Source organism: Ochotona princeps, chromosome 9 (assembly GCF_030435755.1).
Source record: "Ochotona princeps isolate mOchPri1 chromosome 9, mOchPri1.hap1, whole genome shotgun sequence".
Classification (NCBI taxonomy): Eukaryota; Metazoa; Chordata; class Mammalia; order Lagomorpha; family Ochotonidae; genus Ochotona; species Ochotona princeps.
In genome coordinates, this window is record NC_080840.1 from 57,288,439 (window position 1) to 57,298,202 (window position 9,764).

Below are 9,764 nucleotides of genomic sequence, written 5' to 3' on the forward strand. Positions count from 1 at the left end.
TATCTTTTGGCGTTCTACTTCGCTTCCTTTCCAAAAACGTCCTAGCACAAACTGGGTAGTTCCTGCTAATCAGAGTGGTTTTCTAGTGTGTTACAAATTGAAGATGATTTCAAATGAATAGTGGTATTCAAACCATAAGAGAGCAAGTGAAAAAAACTGCAACAAAAGATTTTCTATGAATTTTTTGACATGCCCTTGAAATTCCTCAATATCACAAAGACATAGTCAAATGCTTATTTCTCTGAATCACCAACATCCTCTCAGTAGTATTTGTTTGTCTGGTGACACATCAAGAAAGCAAATCAACAACTAAAATTTCTTCCTGAATTCTCAGACTTCAGAAAGTACCATGCCTTTTTCTATAAGCTATCCATTCAATTATCATTCCAAGCCATCTATAGAATTCAAGTTTATCTCTTTCAACAAAATCAACACAACATACATTTGTTGTCACTCTTAAAATGCTTTATAGAAGCAAATGTTTCACAATAGATATCTACCTCTACTTCTGCCTCTGCCTCTGTCTCTGTCTTTAAAGAGAGAGAATGATGGGTTTAGACACTAACTCCATTGCAAATTTTAGCTTCATGCTAATGTGAACCCTGAAAGGGACAAGTGAGAATTCAAGTTGATAAACCCCTGCAACCCACAAGGGAGACCTGGACTGAGTTCTCAGCTTCCAGCTATTTGCAGAATGAACCATCTGCTAATGACAGCACATTCTGTGATTGCTACTCACACATTCTCTCTAACACACACACATTCTTTCATAATAAATAAGTAAATAAATAAATACATTTTAAAATAGCAAAATTCTAGACACATAGAATCTTTGGTAGTAATGCCATGCTTTACTGTGAAGATTTTCTGCAGTAGAGTAAAATTATTTTGGAAAAAGATAAAAATTTATTCTATGGCTTTTAGAAATATGCATGTAATTTCTTGACATAATATAAGCTGTTACTTTTCTCTTATGTTTTCCAGGCAAAAGGATGTTTATCAGGCCAGAGAAGCTAAATTTAAAAAAAAAAATCTTTTGAGTAAATTTTCTCAAGTTTCAATGATATTTATTGTTTTTTTCTTATATTTATAGAATTCATAATCCGTTATGTTGAACTTTCCACTACTTCAGGTTTTGAAGAATCTTCCAAATTTGTAATTTTGGGTATTGTGTTGTTATGGTACTCCTTTTATTTTTATGTTTAAACTTCAGCTTCTCTTGGTCAATAAATTCAAATTTGCTGGAATTCTGATTGTATTGAATCCATAATTCAACTTAGAAAGATAGACACTCAGCAATATAAAGTCTTGTAATCTACAAAAATGAACTATCTCACCATTGATTTGGATCTTTTATTTCGCTTACCAAGTTATGTTTCTACATATAATCTAGTACATTTTATTAGATTTATACCAAAGTAATATAATTTTAATCCTATTGTACATTTCTTTTTATTTCTAAGTTTAATTTTAATTTTAAATTCCAATGATAATTCATGGTTGTTAGAGAAGCAATTGATTTTAGGATATTGACTTTATATCCTGCAACCTGTTATTCTTAGATTTAGATGTGGCTTTGATTACTAGGAATTTTTTATATATTTGTCAACACTGAAATTTCTGGCCTAAAAATTTGTGTACTTTTTTTTTTTTAGATTTTTTAATTTATTTTTATTGGAAAGGCGGATATACAGAGAGGAGGAGAGACAGAGAGGAAGATCTTCCATCTGATGATTCACTCCCCAAGTGAGCCTCAATGGCCGGTGCGTGCCGATCCAAAGCCAGGAACCAGGAACCTCTTCTGGGTCTCCCACGCGGGTGCAGGGTCACAATGCATTGGGCCGTCCTGGACTGCTTTCCCAGGCCACAAGCAGGGAGCTGGATGGGAAGTGGAGCAGCCGGGATTAGAACCGGCGCCCATATGGGATCCTGGGGTGCGTTCAAGGTGAGGACTTTAGCTGCTAGACCATGCCACCGGGCCCAATTTGTGTACTTTCAAATAGCTATGTTCCCAATCTTAAGAAGAGCATCCATTTTCTTACTATAAAGTGTGATGTTACCATTCAATTTTATTTTTGCTTTTGTTTTGGTGGCATTTCTACTCCAACTTGAGGAAGCTCCTTCATATTCCAAGTTTGCTGAATTATTTATAGTAAACTGGTGATGCATTTTTGTCAAATATCTTTTCTCTATTAACTGACATGATTGCATTATTGTTATGAATTTTGCTTAGCTTTTTTTTTAAGATTTATTTATTTTATTACAAAGTCAGATATACAGAGAGGAGGAGAGACAGAGAGGAAGACCTTCCATCCGATGATTCACTCTCCAAGTGACCGCAACAGTCAGTGCTGTGCCAACCCAAAGCCGGGAACCAGGAACCTGTTCCGGGTCTCCCACGCGGTGCAGGGTCCCAAAGCTTTGGGCCGTCCTCGACTGCTTTCCCAGGCCACAGGCAGGGAGCTGGATGGAAAGTGGAACTGCCAGGATTAGAACCGGCGCCCATATGGGATCCCGGGGCGTTCAAGGCGAGGGTTTTAGCCACTAGGCCATGCTGCCGGGCCTGCTTAGTTTGTTGATGTACTGGGTTGTATGGATTAAGTTTTCAGTGTTGAATTGATCTTCAACACCTGGAGTCAATATGACATGGTCATGTGTATTTGGTGGTGTATAGTTATTTTCATAAATTTTTGAATTGTTTGTTGGTATCTTATTTACAATCTTGGCATCTACATTTATAACATGTATTGATGTGTGATTTCCCAATCTTATAAATCCTTTATTTGTGTTGGATAATTATAACTTTTGAATAATACTCACCTGAAAGATTAGTTAAGAAGTGTTCCCTTCTGTTTTGTGAAGTGGATCATGGGAAATTGTTATCATTTTTTAACTGGTAGACTTCATCAGGATAACAATCTAGGTCTGGTGATTTTTTTTGAAGGTTACTAATTTGTCACCAGGATAATGAATGTCTTTACCCCAGTAAAGGTGACTGCTGTGGTTTGAATAAGAGATGTCTTCCAAACTCATACAAATGTTTCAAGTCCAATATCATAAGTCTCTCCTACTAAAAAGGGGGAAACTTACTCCAGCTGCGACATTCAAAAGGCCTTCAGATCACTGGGGATATGCCCATATACAACACCTCTCTGCAGAGGATTAGATGTAAAAGTTTAGTTGGAATTACCCAATGTCATTGCTTCCTGGCTTTTTATGTGATACTAACCCTGCACACACTCTGCTTTTGCCATCACTAGCCAAATGGACTAATGGGCTTTGCCTGATCTTGGGCTAGGAACCTCAAAAGCTATAAACTGAAATAAATATCCAAGAGGCTTACCTTGGATATTTCTTTGTAATAGCCCAGAGCTATTTAACACAAATACTTACTGGGAAAGGTTTCTATGAAACATTCTTTCTCCTATAGCATTGGATTATGATTCAACATGTATAGAGAAGACTTTTCCTTGGAAAAGTCTTGGAAGACTGATTTTTCACTCATGAAAACATATCACAACAGTGGCTCACAGGAGCAAACTATAGCTGTTAACTGGAAATTGTCAAGTAACTTTTGAGAATGTTGTCCTCATCCCAACTTACTTCCCTCATTACTGCTATTGAACTCTGCAAGGCAACCTTTTCCAGTGTTACCATTGTATCATCTTCCAATTGCTGTTGCTGAATCTATTTACTCTAGGTTTCTACATTACAATTACCCAACAGGGTTGAGGTTTTCCTCTGCGGTTGTCTGAGTGAGGAATCTCAATTCACTGAGAGAGGCTTAAAAATAATGAAAATGTGCTCTCTAAGAGCATTTTCATGATGCTTAATGTTGCCTATTGGATTTCTCAGCAGATGGATATGATGAGCATTTTAAAACCCATTAGCTGTCCACAAATGTTCCTTCTTTTTCTTTGGATTCAGATTATTTTCATAATATGTTTCAGGAAGTGGTACTGCTATCAAGAGCAATAACCCGTCACTGAATTTTTGAAGTTAAGCCCATTAGAAAGAGCTTTCTCAAAGTTCACCTAAATCTAAGCTGCAACTCTGTACAGATATTTCAGTCAGTTTTTTTCACATACAATCATTATGAAAATGTGAAAGATCCTATATCCAGATAGTTGGTCTCCTAAATAAGGCTGTGTTAGAAGCCATTGGAAACAAAATATAATTTTAATTAAAGTGAAAACTTTATAAAACTTGGATTTTAATGTTATAATGAATAAAATAGTATTTTTTCAATATTATAACCAAGCAGCTTTACAAAATCTGATTGAATATTTTATTTTCAATTCCAGTGATTTTTCACATTCATCTGTTATACTACCAATTATGTGGAGAGGTGGTATTATACCACGCAATGAAATGATGCTATATATTAAACATATCAGGAAAGAATTCTATTACCCCTAGAAAGTGAACTATACTTAGCACACATTATAGCAATTTTATCACAAGTAAATTTAAACATTTTTAAATTATTTGCTTATTAGCTTGGAAGAAGTAGAGAAAAAGAGAAAAATCACTCATTTGCTGACCACTCTTCAGGTGCCTGCGATAGCTGAGGCTGGGCCAGGACAAAGCCAGGAGGAGGAACTCAATCTAGATTTCCCACAGGAATAGATGGCAGAAACCCCAGGGACTTCAGCCTTCACCTGCTGCCTCCCAGGGTGCATATTGACTGGAAGTCACAGTTGAGAAAAGAGTTACTTCTCAAACCCAGGTTTTCTGATATATTATACAATCAACCCACCTAATATGTTAACTGTCGGAGCAAACACCCACTACTCAAGATTATTTCTGATTTTTTTACATTTTAAATATTGGTTACATGGAGTCAAAGTAGAGATGTGAAATTTAGTGAACAAGGCCATTCTCTCTATTTTAAAATGTTGAGATTTTTCTCCTCTGTGCTCCTGAGTATGTGCTACTTCTATACCATGGTGATAAGGCTTTCAGAGACAGGGGATTTTACTTCTCATAGGAATGGATCAACATACATGTTATTTTATATATGAACACTTTGATTGACTATAATTTTTTTTCTTAATCTAGATCTCCCCAAATGCATTATTTCATTATTAGTGCAACATCAGTAAGTAACTACTCATATTCCACTAAGTGCCTCAAGGTTTGTAGTTGCTTACAAATGTTTGAATGTGAATACTCTAGGCAACATTCAGTCCATGTCCATATCATCTTATTTCAAAATAGCTTGAAATTTTCTAAAATAGTATCTTTAGCACAATTTATAGATTACACACAGGTAGCATCTCTATTATTTAGAGCAACATAGATTACTTTCTAGAAGTCTATTCAGTACATTCCCAAAGTTAATACAAAAATGGTTAGGTCTCTTGAATGTGTTGCATAGAACTGTAGCATCCACAAAATAGCTGAAATCCCATTTATTTCACACAGTGAAGTTCCTAATTTTGGAAGCTCGTGTTTCCTCTGAGGCTTAGCTAAACCTGGCTGACACTGAATTCACTTGATTTCAGCTTTCTTCCTTATATTTGTGATATAATAGAAAACTAAGGAGAAGCCCTGTGGTGAGAAAGGAAAATCAAGACCAAATTTTATCCAAAAAGTAATAGAAGTTGCAGAGATCTTCAAAAACAGGTGTGACCAAAGGCAAGCATCACTACAGAAGAATTCTATCATGCAGCTATGGTTATAGCAGCAGCATCCAAGACAGCCAAAAGAGCAGGACACTCAGTTTATCATTATTGGATGAATGAATGAACAAAATGTGTCATGTACAAAAACCTGAATAACATTTGATCATAAAAAGCAGGAAAGGTCTGAGACATGAAGTCTGAAGACACTATTCTAAGTGAAACAAACCTCTCACTAAAAAATGATGCTGTTTGATTCCACGTACATTATATGCTATAGTTATCAAATTCATAGAGACAGAAAACAGAATGAATGACTTTTCAGGAGCTGAGAGAATTTGAGAACTGCCACTTAGTGGGTGTGGAGTTTCTGTTTAACAAGCTGAAAAGATTTCTGGGAATTGAGAGCACAATGACTAAACTACACACTTCAAAATGTTACATTTATACATTTAATGTCATGTGTAATTTTCCAAATAAATATAAAAGCTTAGAAAATGAATTTTACTACTAAGGAAATATTAGGGATGGAAAGAATGATTTTTACTTTTTGGGTTTTTATCTAGTCTTAGCTCTTCTAAAGAGCTGCAGACCCTTCTATGTGGTGCCACATATTAGGAACCAACACAGTGACCTAACATAACTCAGTGGTGTCAAAAAGACTGTAAAAACAGGCCATTTATCCGAATTGTCTGGACCCCTTAGGACTAGTGTGGATTATTACTGCCCTTGGCTGCAACACAGGATTTGCTCCCCACATTTTTCTACTGCATGAGCTTTCCAGGGCTGCCAAAACAAAGGATCCCATTGTTTTAAAACAAAAAAAATGCATTATCTCACAGTTCTGGAAGCCTGAAGTCAATGATCAAGTCATCATTCTGGGTTCCTTCTCAGAGTGATTGTTTACTGGCGATCATTGGCATCCTCAATCCCAGTCCTTCTGTTTAAGATTTCTTTATTTTTATTGGAAAGTTAGATACACAGAGAGGAAGAGTGACAAAGAAGAAGATCTTCCGTTTGATGATTCACTCCCCAAGTGGCCACAACAGTCAGAATTGAGCTGATCTGAAGCCAGGAGCCAGGAGACTCTTCTGGGTCTCTCATACAGGTACAGGGTCCCAAGGTCTTGGGCCATCGTCAACTACTTTCCCAGGTCATAAGCAGGGAGCTGCATGGAAAGTGGAGCTGCTGGGATTAGAATTGGTACCCTAGGGGATCTCGGCACATGCAAGGTGAGGACCTCAGCCCCTAGGCTACCATGCTGGGCCAGAATCCCAGCCTTTATCTCGCTTTGGATTCTCCTTCCATATATTTGAGTCATATCTTTATGTTTCTTCAAGAATATTAGTCACATTGGACTAACAAACCCACTCTGCTCTAATATGACCTCATCTTAACTTAATAGTACAGTTCAAAGACACTTTTCCAAAGAATATCTTATTCTGAGGTACTGGGGAATAGGACTTCAGTATATGAATTTTAGAGAGGATACAATTCAACCTGTAACTATGCAATATGCAAAAAGGAATGAACTTGCTTCTGGTAAATTGCTCAAGTTTCAGAAACTAGGTAATTTTAGAAAATTTGTGAAGTAAAACATAGTCTGAAAATACATTCCCAAAATTTCACCACCTAATCGTTCTATGCAATTTCTTTCTTGTGTTGACAGGTAATATAAAGATGGACTGAAGAATCTGTACTAGTAGGATTGGTTGTAAATATGTCTGACGAAAGAACTCACCCTCCAGAAATACTCCTTTCCAACAACACATATATTCATGCAAACCAACTTCCTACTACCATTCCAGAAAAATATGGGAGATTTATTTCTTGGAGGGATAAAATGTAGGCATGCAGTTGAAACCAGAAGGGAAGAAGTACAATAAAAGTAAAAATAAAGAAGTGTTTGATAAAGAAAATTTTTACATATTAAATTTTGAAATTTCAGCTTTCTGCTGCATTAAAATCCAAGAATTCTGAAAGTCAAGATTATTTCCCCAAAACTTCATGTTTAAAAACCATTTTTTTTTTTGCAGATTGAAGTGCCTGGAAACAGACTCTGACATAAAGATAATCATGTAGAGTGTTTACCAGGAAATGTTGTCATGAGATACAGTTATACAGCAATGAAGATGGTATAATCGGGCAGAGGGTAAAACCATTGCCCAAAGCTGCTAGTGAAATCTCCGCCAATCTTATAAACAAATGTGTTGTTGCCTTTGGAATTGTTCCATACTGAGGTAAATGGGTCAGACATTTGTATTCTTAGCCACCATTAAGTTACCACCATCTACCCACTCAATTGGTCTTAGTCTTAAATAGGGCAATTTATTTCGGCTTGGGAGGGGGGAAACTTCCTGTGAATAGCAAAGCTATGTGCTAACATAAACAGTCATGGGGTGTGCGTGGATGCATTGGTAAAGGTTTCTGAGGAATCTGACTAGCTCAAAAAAAAAAAAAAAAAACGGATACTAACAAGGATATTCACAAACAAAATGTGCTCCAACACTTTGCTGTTTTAATGAACTCATAGTCAGCAAGTCCCACAGCATCTGTTCAGCTGCAGCCAGTATATTCAGGGTTCTGTGCTTCAATATGAGTGGGCAACCAGTCATAAAGCACTTAGGAATGTATTACAACATGAAATATTAGTTAGAAGCAGCAGATATTCTGAGAAGATAAGACAGTAGTAAGGAAATATTTATAAAATCAGACCAACATTAATTCTGTCGAAGATTGAAAAGAAGATGTGGTATCTATGGTACACAAATATTCTGAAGAAAATTCTTAGAAATAATATGTGATAAAATGTCAGAAATTAAAAAAAACAGATGTTCTAAATGAAGATGGTGTATTTTTTAATAGTACTGCAGAGGAATAGACAAGAAGCAGCAAGTGAATGAAGTAGATATCAAACTGTCTGGACTTCAAGAAGAAAGGAAAGGAAAATGGAAGGAAGAAAGTCATTAAAATAATTTGAGAAAATTTATTAGATCGGAAGTATATGCTTGTAGATGGAAAGATCTAGAAAACTTCCCTATATAATATAGGAAAAGGAGAAACTTTCCAAGGAAAACAAGAATGCTTTTTTATAAAAAGGGAAGAAGTGGGGCCCAGTGCAATAGCCTAGTGGCTAAAGTCTTCACCTTTCATGCACCTGGATCCCTTCTGGGCACCGGTTCTAACCCCGGCATCCCTGTTTCCCATCCAGCTTCCTGCTCATGACCTGGGAAAGCAGTTGAGCATGGCCTAAAACCTTGGGACCCTGTGCCTGTGTGAGAGACCCAGAAGGAGCTCCTGGATCTTGGCTTCAGATCAGCTCAATTCTGACTGTTGTGACCACTTGGGGAGTGAATCATTAGACGGAAGATCTTCCTCTCTGTCTCTTCTCCTCTGTGTATATCTTACTTTAGGATAAGAATAAATAATATTTTTTTAAAAGGGGGAAGAAGTGATTGGAAAACTTAAAAGAGTTTTCTCAACAGCAATAGTGAAACAGAATATATGAATATCAAAGTCTTCAAAATTCTGAAAGTTTTTATTCAAATTAAAAGTTTTGTTTCCATAACAACTTATCAATAGAACAAATATCAAGCACTCAATAGGCTACCTGTTATACATATATATAGGTGTGTGTACATGTATAGATCTACACCTATGAGTGTGTGTATATGTATGTATGTAAGTATATACACTTAGGGGGGCACACGAATGCAGCCTCTTACTACCATAAATTATACAGTTGAGTTTCCCACAGTCGGGGAAAACGCAGGGCTCAACCCATCTGGAGTGTAATGGATAAGCCCCACCCTGGAAAAACTACCTCTGAAATCATGGTATCTCCCTCTGCCAGGTAAGCCTACCTCTCGCATTTCTAAGCAACAACAACAAAAAAAAAGCTAAAAAAATGTTTCTTTCCACAGAGTATCAGTGCTACCAAGGTAGCAGAGAAAAGGAAGAGCTGGCAGCCCTGGGAAGTGCAGTCACTGGGATGCTGCTGAAGGCTGACATGGTACAGCATGATTCAGCAGCAAGCTGTGTAGACCTAGACAATCAAAAAGTTCTGAGAGAGAACTACCCAAGAGGACAAAATTGATGGAATTTCCAAAGCTGTTGAACGTAAGGAAAACACTAAATACC

At 36.7% G+C, this 9,764-nt stretch overlaps 1 non-coding gene across 1 annotated transcript; it reads right to left on the minus strand.

Annotated features, from left to right (window-relative positions):
• Positions 1 to 9,320: 9,320 nt before the first annotated feature.
• Positions 9,321 to 9,485, minus strand: LOC118757568 (U1 spliceosomal RNA). The gene has a single exon (XR_004995273.2). It is a non-coding gene; the product is annotated as a U1 spliceosomal RNA (small nuclear RNA).
• Between the last annotated feature and the right edge of the window lie 279 nt (positions 9,486 to 9,764).